The sequence below is a fragment of the Rana temporaria genome, chromosome 8 (assembly GCF_905171775.1).
Source record: "Rana temporaria chromosome 8, aRanTem1.1, whole genome shotgun sequence".
NCBI lineage: Eukaryota > Metazoa > Chordata > Amphibia > Anura > Ranidae > Rana > Rana temporaria.
In genome coordinates, this window is record NC_053496.1 from 159776417 (window position 1) to 159790486 (window position 14070).

At 43.2% G+C, this 14070-nt stretch overlaps 1 protein-coding gene across 1 annotated transcript in view; it reads left to right on the forward strand.

Annotated features, from left to right (window-relative positions):
• The first annotated feature begins 7324 nt into the window (after window positions 1-7324).
• Window positions 7325-14070, forward strand: part of LOC120910460 — a 38764-nt gene continuing 32018 nt past the window's right edge. Inside the window, exon 1 of the mRNA XM_040322218.1 lies at window positions 7325-7520. The gene's annotated coding sequence lies outside the window, so the exon portion shown is untranslated. The remainder of the gene's footprint in view (window positions 7521-14070) is intronic.

The following is a 14070-nucleotide window of genomic DNA, read 5'->3' on the forward strand; positions in this document are numbered from 1 at the left end:
ATTCTCCGACAGTTTTTGATAGTTGGTCAACCTCCTGCAAAACAAAAATTGGAAGAGAAAAGCATGTACAAATATTATTAAGCATGCCAGTCACTGAGGTTGGAACGGAAGCTTCACCTTCTCCCAGTAAAAGGTGAAACCTCCCTTCCTTTCAAAGAGACACATCCAAAGTAAGTGCTGAAATATATAGCAACAATCATCTTTTTTTTTTCCTGGACTGCAAGACTAAGGCCCTGTACACACGGTCGGTCCATCCGATGAGAACGGTCCGAAGGACCGTTCTCATCGGTTAACCGATGAAGCTGACTGATGGTCTGATGTGCCTACACACCACCAGTTTAAAAACCGATCGACTCCAACGCGGTGACGTAAAACACAACGACGTGCCGAGAAAAATGAAGTTCAATGCTTCCAAGCATGCGTCGACTTGATTCTGAGCATGCGTGGGTTTTGAACTGATCGGTTAGGCATCCATCGGTGAGTTGTGGCCACTCCCCTCCCCTGAGGACTCCTGGCTTTCCTGGGGGTCTTCAGCAGCCTGATGTCCGGGGGATGGTGCAGACTGGCCAGATGGCCCAGCACCCTCCTGGCCATCTGTGGATGACACAAAACATACACAGGTTGGAGGATCCACACACTTGTCACATATTCCCTTCCCCCCCCACACATGCTACTCGCCAGATAGAAAGAAAAAAAAACGTACCTGTCCTCACGACCTCATCGGAGTCAAAGCCAGGCAGGCCCACCACTTGCTGCCTGTTGAAGCACCGGGCCACTGCATGCTCCTCATCAGTCAGCCTGATGGTACAAGGTGGTCCCCCTCCAGTGCCCCTGGAATGTGTTGTAAGCTTGGCCAGCTTCTCACGGACCACACGCCTCAGATCGTTGATCTTTTTGGAGATCCCACTGACGGTCCTCGTCTCCCCCCCCAAAACATTGATGTCATCAACAATGTCCTGCAGGATCTGCTTCTTCCTGGCCGGGGTGATGTCCCGGCTCTCAGGGCCATGCAAAAATCGCCCATGTAAGGTAATGGCCCTGGCAAGGATCTCCTTCTCACGGACAGAGAAGTTTAGCTTCCTCTTCTTTGGTGCCATATCATCACCAAACACTCAGCACAAACAGACACAAAAAACAGACAGCATACACAGACACAAAAACAGACAGCAAAAACCAGACACCAAAATCGGACAGCACAAACAGACAGTTAATACAGACACCAAAAAACACACAGCAAAAACAGACACAAAAACACACAGAAAAAACAGACAGCTAATACAATCTCCTATAACACTCTCCAATGAAACTTTCCTCTAACACTTCTACACAAACCAACACACAGCCACAGACAACAGAGCAAAAGCACCTTGCTTCAGGAAGGGAAACACATGGATGTACTTTTGCAATGGAAGGGCGTTTGTCTGGGCCTATTTATACACAGGGCGTATCTCACTAAGTACGCCGGGCCTAGTTCCTATCTCACTGATTGCGCCGGGCAGAGTTCTGAGCATGCGCAGTGAGGTGCAGAATCATGCGCGCATGCGCAGTCCGGCCGACCCTTCATTTGCATGGGGTCACGGCTCATTTCAATGGAGCACGCCCACTTCATTCCCACTTTCAATTACCCCGCCTTACGCCTCAGAATTTACGTTACGCTGGCGCAAATTTGGGCGCAAATACTCTGTGGATACTGTACTTGCGTCACGAAATTGAGCCGGCGTTACGTAACAGAGATGCGCTACGCCGGTCTATATATGCGCCGCTCTGCATGAATCTGGCCCACAGAATCATTAAACCCAAGGTAGGTCCTAAAACTGAAACATGTAGCATCTGTGTAAGCCCGAGACGCCTTTCATGGCATTATAGCCAATCTTCAGGTGCGGATGCATAGTGGGGTAAGATCTGCAGAAGGACACAAGTATAATATGTAAGTTTTAGCACATTACCATTTCACACAGGGGGGGGGCGGGATCTAGGGGTCCCCTTTGTTAAAGGGGTCTTCCAGATTCCGATAAGCCCCCCGCCCGCAGACCCCCACAACCACCGGCCAAGGTTGTGGGGATAAGGCCCTTGACCCCATAAACATGGGGACAAGGTGCTTTGGGGGGATCCCAAAGCATCCTCCCCATGTTGAGGGCATGTGGCCTGAAAGGCCTGGTATGGATATTTGGGGGGGGGAACCCCACGTCATTTTTTTTTAATTTGACGGCAGGGTTCCTCTTAATATCCATACCAGACCTGAAGGGCCTGGTAATTGAATTTGGAGGGACCCCCACGCTTTTATTTTTATGAATGAATTTTCTCTGAATTGCCGGGAGCCAACAATTCATTTATAGCCACGAGTGATTTTTAAATGACTTTTTTTCCTTCAGAATGTCATTTTGTGCAGGGACAGTTCTAACCATGGGAAACATGTGCTAATTTACAGGCATACTTTATACCGCCCCAGGTACGAAATTAAAAGGAATATTTCACTTTTATTGTTTCACTTTAAGCATTATTAAATTCACTGCTCCCAAAAAACGTCCGTTTAAAAAAAAAATGGCATTGATACATGTCCCCTGGGGCAAGACTCAGGTCCCCAAACACTTTTTATGACAAAAACTTGCATATTAACCTTTAAAATGAACACATTTGATTTCTCCCATAGACTTCTAAAGGGAGTTTGGTGGCTTTACATATTTATTATTGCATTGCGCCCACGGCTGCGCCGGTTCACATGCTCAATTAACCACTTAAGCCCCGGACCAATATGCTGCTAAATGCCCAAAGGCGTTTTTACAATTCGGCACTGCGTCGCTTTAACAGACAATTGCGCGGACGTCAAACAAAATTGACGTCCTTTTTTCCCCACAAATAGAGCTTTCTTTTGGTGGTATTTGATCACCTCTGCGGTTTTTATTTTTTGCTCTATAAACAAAAATAGAGCGACAATTTTGAAAAAAATGCAATATTTTTTACTTTTTGCTATAATAAATATCCCCCAAAAACATATATAAAAACCTTTTTTTTCCTCAGTTTAGGCCGATACGTATTCTTCTACCTATTTTTGGTAAAAAAAAATCGCAATAAGTGTTTATCGATTGGTTTGCGCAAAATTTATAGCGTTTACAAAATAGGGGATAGTTTTTTTGCATTTTTATTATTTTTTTTTTTTACTACTATTGGCGGCGATCAGCGATTTTTTTCGTGACTGCGACATTATGGCGGACATTTCATTTCGGACCATTTTGACACATTTTTGGGACCATTGTCATTTTCACAGCAAAAAATGCATTTAAATTGCATTGTTTATTGTGAAAATGACAGTTGCAGTTTGGGAGTTAACCACAGGGGGCGCTGTAGGAGTTAGGGTTCACCTAGTGTGTGTTTACAACTGTAGGGGGGTGTGGCTGTAGGACTGACGTCATCGATCGAGTCTCCCTATAAAAGGGATCACTCGATCGATACGCCGCCACAGTGAAGCACGGGGAAGCCGTGTTTACAAACGGCTCTCTCCGTTCTTCAGCCCCGGGGAGCGATCGCGACGGAGCGGCTATAAACGAATAGCCGCACCGTCGTCCCGGGTGGTCGCTCCCCGCGGGAATCCGCCCGCCGCACGCAGCGGGGGGGGGGGTCCCGATCGGACCCCCCACCCGCTAGAAGGCAAGGACGTATATATACGCCCTTCTGCCTGTCCGTGCCATTTTGCGGACGTAAATAGTCGTGCGGCGGGCGTTAAGTGGTTAATGATTTATCCGGCGCACCAATTGAGCCATGAACCGGCGCAGTGCATTGTTTATAGTAAATCAGTCCCATAATGTAGTTGTAAGTTTTTTCCATCTGAACTTGGTCGATATATTTGAACAATTTTTGTAAGATAACTCTTCATCAGGAAATAATATGCAAAATGTCAAGACCTCTATTCTTCTGATGCACTGTGGTTTTTATTTTTTATGTTTTGTTAGTTAGTAATTTCTCTTTTGTCCAATTACAGTATATCTCCTTTGTTTTTTTATGTTCCCTTTAAAGTAGGGTTGTCCCGATACCACTTTTTTAGGACTGAGTACAAGTACCGATACTTTTTTTCAAGTAGTCGCCGATACCGAATACCGATACTTTTTTTTAATGTCATGTGACCGTTTTCAAACCACAATACAGACCAAAGATATTTTCTTTAGAATTATGAAGAACTGGTACATCATGGTGTGGGGCTGTTTTTTAGCATACAGTACTGGAAAACTACATATCATTGAAGTAGTGATCACTGTCAGTGCAGCTCATCGGTGCCAGTGCCCAAAAGTGCAGCTAGCCAGTGCCACCTATCAGTGCAGATCAGTGCCCATTAGTGCATCAGTGCAGGGAGGCAGCTTATTAGTGCATCTCATAAGTGCCACCCAATCAATGCCAGTGCCACCTATCAGTGCCATCCATTTATGAGTGCAATTCAATCAATGCCAGTGCCATCCAATGGTGCCATCCAATTTGTGTTCGATGTCACAAAAAAAAAAAAGTATTCTATTTTGGTATCGGGAGTATTTGCGCGAGTACGAGTACTAGCGCAAATACTCGGTATCGGTCCCGATACCGATACTGGTATCGGTATCTGGACAACCCTACTTTAAAGCTACATAGACAAATGTACTCTTGATTACTTATATCCTGTCTCATGGCTGTATTTGCAGATCTTTATGTACTTCTTTTTTTTTATGTATATGTTCATATACTTTAATAAAAATGTTGGTAAACAAAAAAAATATCAATTTATTAATATATACAGTATATGCATAACAGACAATTGTTTGAAAACAGAAAGAATATTGGGTGATCATTCAGGAGCTAATTGCATTATTCTCTACATCGTCAGACATTGCATCTAATATTAAACACATTCATTTATAACTTATGCATAGATGTTTAACCACTTCAGGCCCGGACCATTTTGTAGCTAAAGGACCAGGCTCCTTTTTGCGATTCGGCACTGCGTCGCTTTAACTGACAATTGCGCGGTCGTGTGACGTGGCTCCCATACAAAATTGACGTCCTTTTTACCCCACAAATAGAGCTTCCTTTTGGTGGTATTTGATCACCTCTGCGGTTTTTATTTTTTGCGCTATAAACAAAAATAGAGAGACAATTTTAAAATAAATTCAATATTTTTTACTTTTTGCTATAATAAATATCCCCCAAAAATATATAAAAAAAAATGTTTTCCCTCAGTTTAGGCCGATTCGTATTCTTCTACATATTTTTGGTTTGTTTACACTTAGCTCTCCCCGTTCTTCAGCTCAGTGACCCGATCGCGGGACACCGGCAGCGATCGGGTCCACGGGTCCCGCGGGCACGGTCACGGAGCACAGGACCAGGTCGCGAGCACGCCTCAGGTGTGAGGCTGGGCTCTTAAAGGTGACGTACATGTACGTGCCTGTGCCCAGCCGTGCCCTTCTGCCGACGTATATCGGCGTGAAGGGGTCCTTAACCAGTTCCCGACCTCCTCATGTACATTTACGTCAGCAGAATGGCACGGACAGGCACATCCACGTACCTGTACGTAGGGTTGCCACCTCATCCCTTTAAAAAGGAACACATCTGAATTACACAGGTTCTGTGGCTGATTAAGGTGGTAATTAAACTCACTTGGTGCCTTATCTGCATTAAATTAGCCTCAGAATCTGTGTAATTCAGATCTGTTCCTTTTTAAAGGGATGAGGTGGCAACCCTACCTGTACGTCCTCTGCTAGACGTGGGTGGGGGGTCCGATCGGGACCCCCCCCGGTACATGCGGAGGTCGGGTCCGCTCGGGGAGCGATCCGGGACGACGGCGCGGCTATTTGTTTTTAGCCGCTTCGTCGCGATCGCTCCCCGGAGCTAAAGAACGGGGAGAGCCGTGTGTAAACACGGCTTCCCCGTGCTTCACTGTGGCGGCGCATCGATCGGGTGATCCCCTTTATAGGGAAGACCCGATCGATGATGTCATTCCTACAGCCACACCCCCCTACACTAGTAAACACACACTAGGTGATCCCTAAATGTTACAGCGCCCCTGTGTTTAACTCCCAAACTGCAACTGTCATTTTCACAATAAAGAATGCAATTTAAATGCATTTTTTGCTGTGAAAATGACAATGGTCCCAAAAATGTGTCAAAATTGTCCGAAGTGTCCGCCATAATGTCGCAGTCACGAAAAAAATCGCTGATCACCGCCATTACTTGTAAAAAAAATAAAAAAAATAAAAATGCAAAAAAACTATCCCCTATTTTGTAAACGCTATAAATTTTGCGCAAACCAACCGATAAACGATTATTGCGATTTTTTTTACCAAAAATAGGTAGAAGAATACGTATTGGCCTAAACTGAGGAAAAAAAATGTTTTATATATGTTTTTGGGGGATATTTATTACAGCAAAAAGTAAAAAATATTGAATTTTTTTTAAAATTGTCGCTCTATTTTTGTTTATAGCGCAAAAAATAAAAACCGCAGAGGTGATCAAATACCACCAAAAGAAAGCTCTATTTGTGGGAAAAAAAGGACGCCAATTTTGTTTGGGAGCCACGTCGCACGACCGCGCAATTGTCTGTTAAAGCGACGCAGTCCCGAACTGTAAAAAACCCTTGGGTCTTTAGCCAGCATATTGGTCCGGGGCTTAAGTGGTTAAGCGGTTAACAACTGTTTTGTGAAGTCCATTTCAATGCTTCTCATAAAACAAAGTGCACTTCTTCAGAAGAAAATGAGTAGAGTGATGTATCTAGATTCATGCAGATATAAAATTATCACCAAATGTCAAGGTCATCATCATACATTCCACATTGATAAGTTCTATTTACCTATGTCTTATCGGCTAACATTTTCAAATCAGCCACAATCAATTTAAACCAACAAGATACAAAACTATGTGTTATCAAGCATCTGACACAGGGACCCTGGAGGGGATAGATTGAGAAGGCACCATAAATCTCTTATCCAAATGCCTATGTATAGACCTATGCATATACAGCGAGTAAAATAAGTATTGAACACGTCACCAGGTAAATATTGACATGAAGTTTTCACCACATATCAGTATCAACCCATGCAATCCATACATACAAAGAAACCAAAACAAACAAGTTCAGAAATGAAGTTATGTGTACTAAAATGGAATGACACAGGGAAAAAGTATTGGACACATGAAGAAAAGGAGGTGCAAAAAGGCATGAAAAGCCAAGACACCAGCTGAAATCTATCAGTAATTAGAAAGCAATTCTTCCCCTTGTCAGTGCAAATTAATATCAGCTGGTTTAGTTTCAACCGATGGCCTATAAAAAGGTGTCTCATTACAAACACCCCATGATGGGTAAAAGCAAAGAACTCTCTTAAGACCTTTACAACCTTATTGTTGCAAAACATATCGATGGCATTGGGTACAGAAGGATTTATAAACTTCTGAATGTCCCAGTGAGCACTGTTGGGGCCATACTCCGGAAGTGGAAAGAACATAAGTTCACCATAACCAGGTGCTCCTTGCAAGATTTCTGACAGAGGAGTGAAAATAACTATCAGGTGAGTTGTCCAAGAGCCAAGGAACACATGTTGAGAGCTTCAGAAAGACCTGGAATTAGCAGGTACAATTGTTTAAAAGAAAACCATAAGTAATGCACTCATCTGCCATGGCCTGTATGCATGCCCACATACAAGACTCCTAAGCATGTTAAAGCTTGTTTAAAATTTTCTGCACAACATTTAGACAAGCCTGTGAAATACTGGGAGAATGGCAGACCAGTTTCAGCGGACATGTTCGGTCGTGTGTACAAGGCCTCAGAGATTTTGGTCCATAGTGACATGATGGCCTCACTCAGTTGCTCCAGATTTGACAGCTGCACATCCATGATGCAAATCTTCCATTCCACCACATCCCACAGGTGCTCTTTTGGATGAGATCTGGTGAGTGTGGAGGCCATTGGAGTACAGTGACCTCATTGTCATGTTCTAGAAACCAGTGGTGAGATGAGTTGAGCTTTATGACTTGGTGCATTATCCTGCTGGAAGGAGCCATCAGAAGATGGGTACACTGTAGTTATAACGGGATGGACATGGTTAGCAACAATACTCAGGTAGACCGTGGTGTTTAACCACTTCAATACCGGGCATTTTCACCCCCTTCGTACCAAGGCCAATTTTCAGCACTGTCACGCTTTAAATGACAATTGCGCGGTGCGATGTGGCTCCCAAACAAAATTGAAATCCTTTTTTTCCCCACAAATAGAGCTTTCTTTTGGTGGTATTTGATAATTTCTGTGGTTTTTATTTTTTGCGCTATAAACAAAAAAAGACTGACAGTTTTGAAAAAAACACAATATTTTTTACTTTTTGCGATAATAAATATCCAATAAAAAAAAAAAAAACAACATATTTTTGTTTTAGTTTAGGCCGATACGTATTCTTCTCCAATTTTTTGTTTACAGACACAGATCCACGTCCCTGGCTCTGTAACTGCCAATCACGTGTACCTGTCGGACATCGCGGCCGCCAAGCATGCGCATCGGCACCCGAGTGATGCGGCGCGTGCCCCCTTAGGGGACGGGAGACCTGAGGACATCATATGACGGCCACCCAGGATGGCAGAGCCACCTTACGGCCGTCATATCACTATAGGTGGGATGGGAAGTGGTTAAACGATGTTCAATTGGTACTAAGGGGCCCAAAGTGTGCCAAAATAATATCCACCACGCCTGAACTGTTGATACAAGGCAGGATGGATCCATGCATTGTTGTTTACACCATATTCTGACGCTACAATCTGAATTTCGTCGCTGAAATCGAGACTCATCAGACCAGACAACGTATTCCAATATTCTATTGCCCAAATTTGGCGAGTCTGTGCGAATTGTAGCCTCAGTTTCCTGTTCTTAGCTGACATTAGTGGCACCCAGTGTGGTCTTCTGCTGCTTTATCCCATCTGTTTCAAGGTTCGATGTGCTGTGCGTTCAAAGAAGGTATTGGCCCGGATTCACGTAGAATCGCGTATCTTTGTGCGGGCGTAACGTATCCTATTTACGTTACGCCTCCGCAACTTTGACAGGCAAGTGCCGTATTCTCAAACCAAAGTAGCGTAAATAGGCCGGCGTAAGCCTGCCTAATTCAAATGTGGAAGATGTGGGCGTGTGTTATGTAAATTTAATGTGACCCCACGTAAATGACGCTTTTTACGAACGGCGCATGCGCCGTCCGTGAAAGTATCCCAGTGCGCATGCTCCAAATTAACCCGCAAGAAGCCAATGCTTTCAACGTGAACGTAAATGACGCCCAGCCCTATTCGCGAAGGACTTACGCAAACGACGTACAATTTTAAAAATTCGACGCAGGAACGACGTCCATACTTAACATTGGTACGCCTCATCTACGCCTCATATAGCAGGGGTAACTTTACGCTGGGAAAAGCCTAACGTAAACAGTGTATCTGTACTGCGTCGGCCAGGCGTACGTTTGTGAATTGGCGTATCTAGCTGATTTACATATTTCTAGGCGTAAATCAGCGTACACGCCCCTAGCGGCCAGCGTAAATATGCAGTTAAGATACGACGGCGTAAGAGACTTACGCCGGTCGGATCTAATACAAATTTATGCGTAACTGATTCTAAGAATCAGGCGCATTGATACGACGGCTCGGACTCAGAGTTACGACGGCATATCTGGAGATACGCCGCTGTAACTCGTACATGAATCCGGGCCATTCAGTATACCTTGGTTGTAAGTCTGCCCATTCTCCTCTGACCTCTGACATCAAGAAGACATTTTCGTCCACACCACTGCCGCTCACTGGATATTTTCTCTGTTTCGGTCCAGTCTCTGTAAACCCTAGATCGTCTATTTTTGAAATACTCAGACCAGCCCATCTGGCACAACCAGCCACGCCATGTTCAAAGTCACTTAAATCCCCTTTCTTGCCCCATTCTGATGCTTGATTTGAACTTCAGCAAGCCGTCTTCACCACATCTAGTTGAGTTGCTGCCATGCGATTGGTCGATTAGCAATTTGTGTTAGCAAGCAATTGAGCAGGAGTACCTACTAAAGTGGTTGGTGAATATATATATATATATATATATATATATATATATATATATATATATATATATATATATATATATATATATATATATATATATATATATATATATATATATATATATATATATATATATATACTGTATTAGGTGGATTCAGAAAGACCGCCGCATCTTTAAGGCGGCGTAGCGTATCGTATTTACGCTATGCCGCCTTAAGTTAGATAGGCAAGTACTGTATTCACAAAGTACTTGCCTCCTAACTTACGGCGGCGTAGCGTAAATGTGGCCGGCGTAAGCGCGCCTAATTCAAATTAGGCTGAAAGGGGGTTTTATGTTAATGGAGGTGACCTGACGTGATTGACGTTGTTTACGAACGGTGCATGCGCAGTCCGTGTACATATTCCAGTGTGCATTGCGGCAAAGTACGCCGCAAGGACGTATTGGTTTCGACGTGGACGTAAATTACGTCCAGCCCTATTCACGAACGACTTATGCAAACGACGTAAAATTTTCAAATTTAGATGCGGGAACGACGGCCATACTTAACATTGGCTACGCCACCTAGGGGGCATGTATCGCTTACGGAAACGGCGTATCTTTACTGCGACGGGCGGACGTACGTTCGTGAAACGGCGTATCTATGCATTTACATATTCTACGCCGAACTCAAAGGAAGCACCACCTAGCGGCCAGCCTAAATATTGCACGCTAAGATACTATCGTTTTTTTATCCATAGGAAAAATTTAAAACATGTTCTATTTTTTAACACCGATGGAAAAAAGACCAATGGGGCCCACACACAATCGGTTTGTCCGATGAAAACAGTCCGATCGTGTGTACACGGCTTAAGGGATGAATCAGACTCACAATGGTGGCCGATAATGTTTTGAATGGCATACAGTATGCGGTTTTATTTTTTTTATGTTTTATTTTTTTTACAACATTTTATGATTTGTTTGTAGGTAACAAAACTATTTTACATGGGGACTAAAACAAATAAAAAAAAAAATTGCTGTGCTAATGCACCATACATGGTATGTCATTTTTGGTTGGCCCACAGTTCCACTTTATCTCTTTTTGTACTCTAAGCTTTTATGCAGGCAGTCCAATGCCCCTTTTCTTTTTCTGGGGTACAATTTCGCCCAAGGGCCCCAAAACTGTTTTTTTTTTTTTTTAATGAACGAACATACAGGCATAGCATGAAAAGAGCAATAGTCAAATGTAGAATGGAAAGTACTTTTCCAAAGGCTTTGCTAACACATTCTTTCCGGCAGTAAAACACTTGTGTTCTACATGTCACCTAGACAAAAAATCTATGTAGCTGCAGGTCATATCTTTCCCTTGTCACTCCAATATGAATGTCTGCCCTTAGTTAGATTAAAAAAGAAAACCTTGTTCAATAAAGAGCTCCACGTGTTTCCATATATCATGTTTAATTCTAGTATTCAAGAAGACTGTTATGCCCCGTACATATGATTATTAAGAGAGGTATGGACTCCAGAGACAGAGATATCATTTTGCCCCTGTACAAATCATTAGTAAGACCTCATCTGGAATATGCAGTTCAGTTTTGGGCTCCAGTTCTCAAAAAGGATATCAGAGAACTGGAGAAAGTGCAGAGAAGGTCAACCAAACTGATAAGAGGAATGGAGGAGCTCAGCTATGAGGAAAGATTAGAGGAACTGAATGTATTCTCTCTTGAGAAGAGGAAAATAAGGGGGGATATGATCAACATGTACAAATATTATAAAAGAAAAATTACTCAAAAAAGGTAATTAATGGTCGGACTTTAGAGGCAGGACAGGAGTATCAGAGATATCAAAAAGTATAAATTTTATTAAAAAAAAATTGAAAATTTACAAAACAGATCAATAAAAACCATATAGGATATAAGGTATGTAAAATATCCTCTGTGCATCGTTTACGCGTTTCGCCGTTGGGCTTCCTCAGGACGAACAGAAGAAAATAAGAGTAAAAAAAAAACATTTCACTATCTTAAAATAGTCCAGATCATATAAATAGATGTCGGGAAGATCATAAATAGAAGGGTTCCATATGCAGTAGAAAATGGTCAGAAGTATCTCCAAACACTCCGGAGAGACTCCCTCTACCCAAAATATCGGTTGTAGGAGGGCATCATGTATTCAATAAACCAGTTCCATTGGCTCAAGGATATAGGAACAATAATTCTGGTGCAATCCAAGGAGGGGATGACGGAGGCAGATAGGCATCAAACAGCCAGGTACATCAAACCTAGATCAAGCTACTTATGTACTAAAAGACCCTCAAAGATAAGGCAGCCAGAGTAATATACCAAAGCAAGTGACGCTGTGTGCCCCGGGGGATAGCCCTGCTCATCCTGAGGAAGCCAAACGGCGAAACGCGTAGACGATGCACAGAGAATATGTTCCATACCTTATATCCTATTTGGTTTTTATTGATTTGTTTTGTAAATTTTCTATTTTTTGTAATAAAATGTATACTTTTTGATATCTCTGATATTCCTGTCCTGCCTCCAAAGTCCGACCATTAATTACCTTTTTTGAGTAATTTTTCCTTTTTCGCTCTCTGAGGAGCAATCACGGGTGGCCACCTACGGCAAATCATGCAGCCGTGCCAACCTGTCACAGTATAATGACGACGGCTGGTTGGCTAATGGTTAAAACGACTTCCATATCGCAGTACGTCATATGACGTCCTGGGCTTTGAGTGGGGATATCTGAATGATGGGTGCAGCTGCACCCATCATTCAGATATCATTATTTTCCACCGGCGATTCCCTACACTGTAAAAGCAATCATAGCGGCTTTCCAGCCATTTGATTGTTTTTAAAGGCACCGCCCTCCAGTGCTTCTACCGATTCTTTGCATGTGCAATTGGCGAGCCGGAAAAGGAATCCTCCAGCGGCAAAAGTTCACCATAGAAAATACTGCAGATCAGATTGTCCCCCGACAGTCTCTATGACCTTCAAAGGCCCAAACGTGATCGTCTGATGTCACATCTGGCCTTGGCAGTTGTAAACACTGCCGTTGTTCTGTCAAAATAGCCAACTTGTTGGTTACTAGCGGGCGGACTAACAATGTCCGCTTATTATATCGTGTACCGTATGTTTACGCTGCCGGCGTTGTGTCAAAACAGCAAACTCGTCCAAATCTCCAATTACTGATGCTGGAAAATCACTGGATATGACGTGGTTGGGGATTTTGACGAGTTGGCTGCTTTGTCAGAACACCGTCTTTTTGTCTGGAAAGGCTGAAATCCTTTTTTGTTTATTATCTCAGTATTTCCTTGCTGGAGGACATAAGTTGGGTCTCATAGACCTCACATTTCTCTGTAAAGAGGACCTGTCATCCCCTATTCCTATTACAAGACATGTTTACATGACTTTGACAGCTGTTATTTTTTTTAACCACTTCCTGCCCGCCCACAGTAGTTTTACTGCAGGCTGGCGGGTGGCAGACACAGCAGATGGCGGCTCCTGGTACCCAGCCAATCAAAGCTATGCGATCGCATGATCATGATGGAAACTGTTATGAATGGATTTCATTTATAACAGCTATGCTTAGTATTGTGATGCTGCGACTGGCCCACTTTTAAGCGCAAAAAGGCAGAAATGCATCTGAGGAGTTTTCCACTGGAGGGGAACAGGAGCTGAAGCCATCTTCTACCCATTTCATTCCCATATATGCAACAAGTAGTCAGTGTTTGTGTGCAGACAGCTGCCATTTTGTTGAATTCTACTGAAGCATGACAAGCCGATCTTGTCTGGCAAAAAGAAAAGTGGCGCCATTTACAGCATGATTGGATTGCAGTGCCATTATCTTGTATGTGTGCATAGGTGTTCGCAGCCTATTGCATTAGGGTGTGCATCTAATACCTGTCATTGGTGTAGCACCCTGCTCCTGATGACCAGGCGCTATCTTTAAATTTAGTGGGTGTCTGAGCTGGTAGTTAGCTCAGACTCTGATTAAGGCTAAATCAGCCTCTGTTCTGGCTATGGCTGTGCTTGGAGGGTTTTCCTATTGTTTGCCTGTAGGTGGCGTTA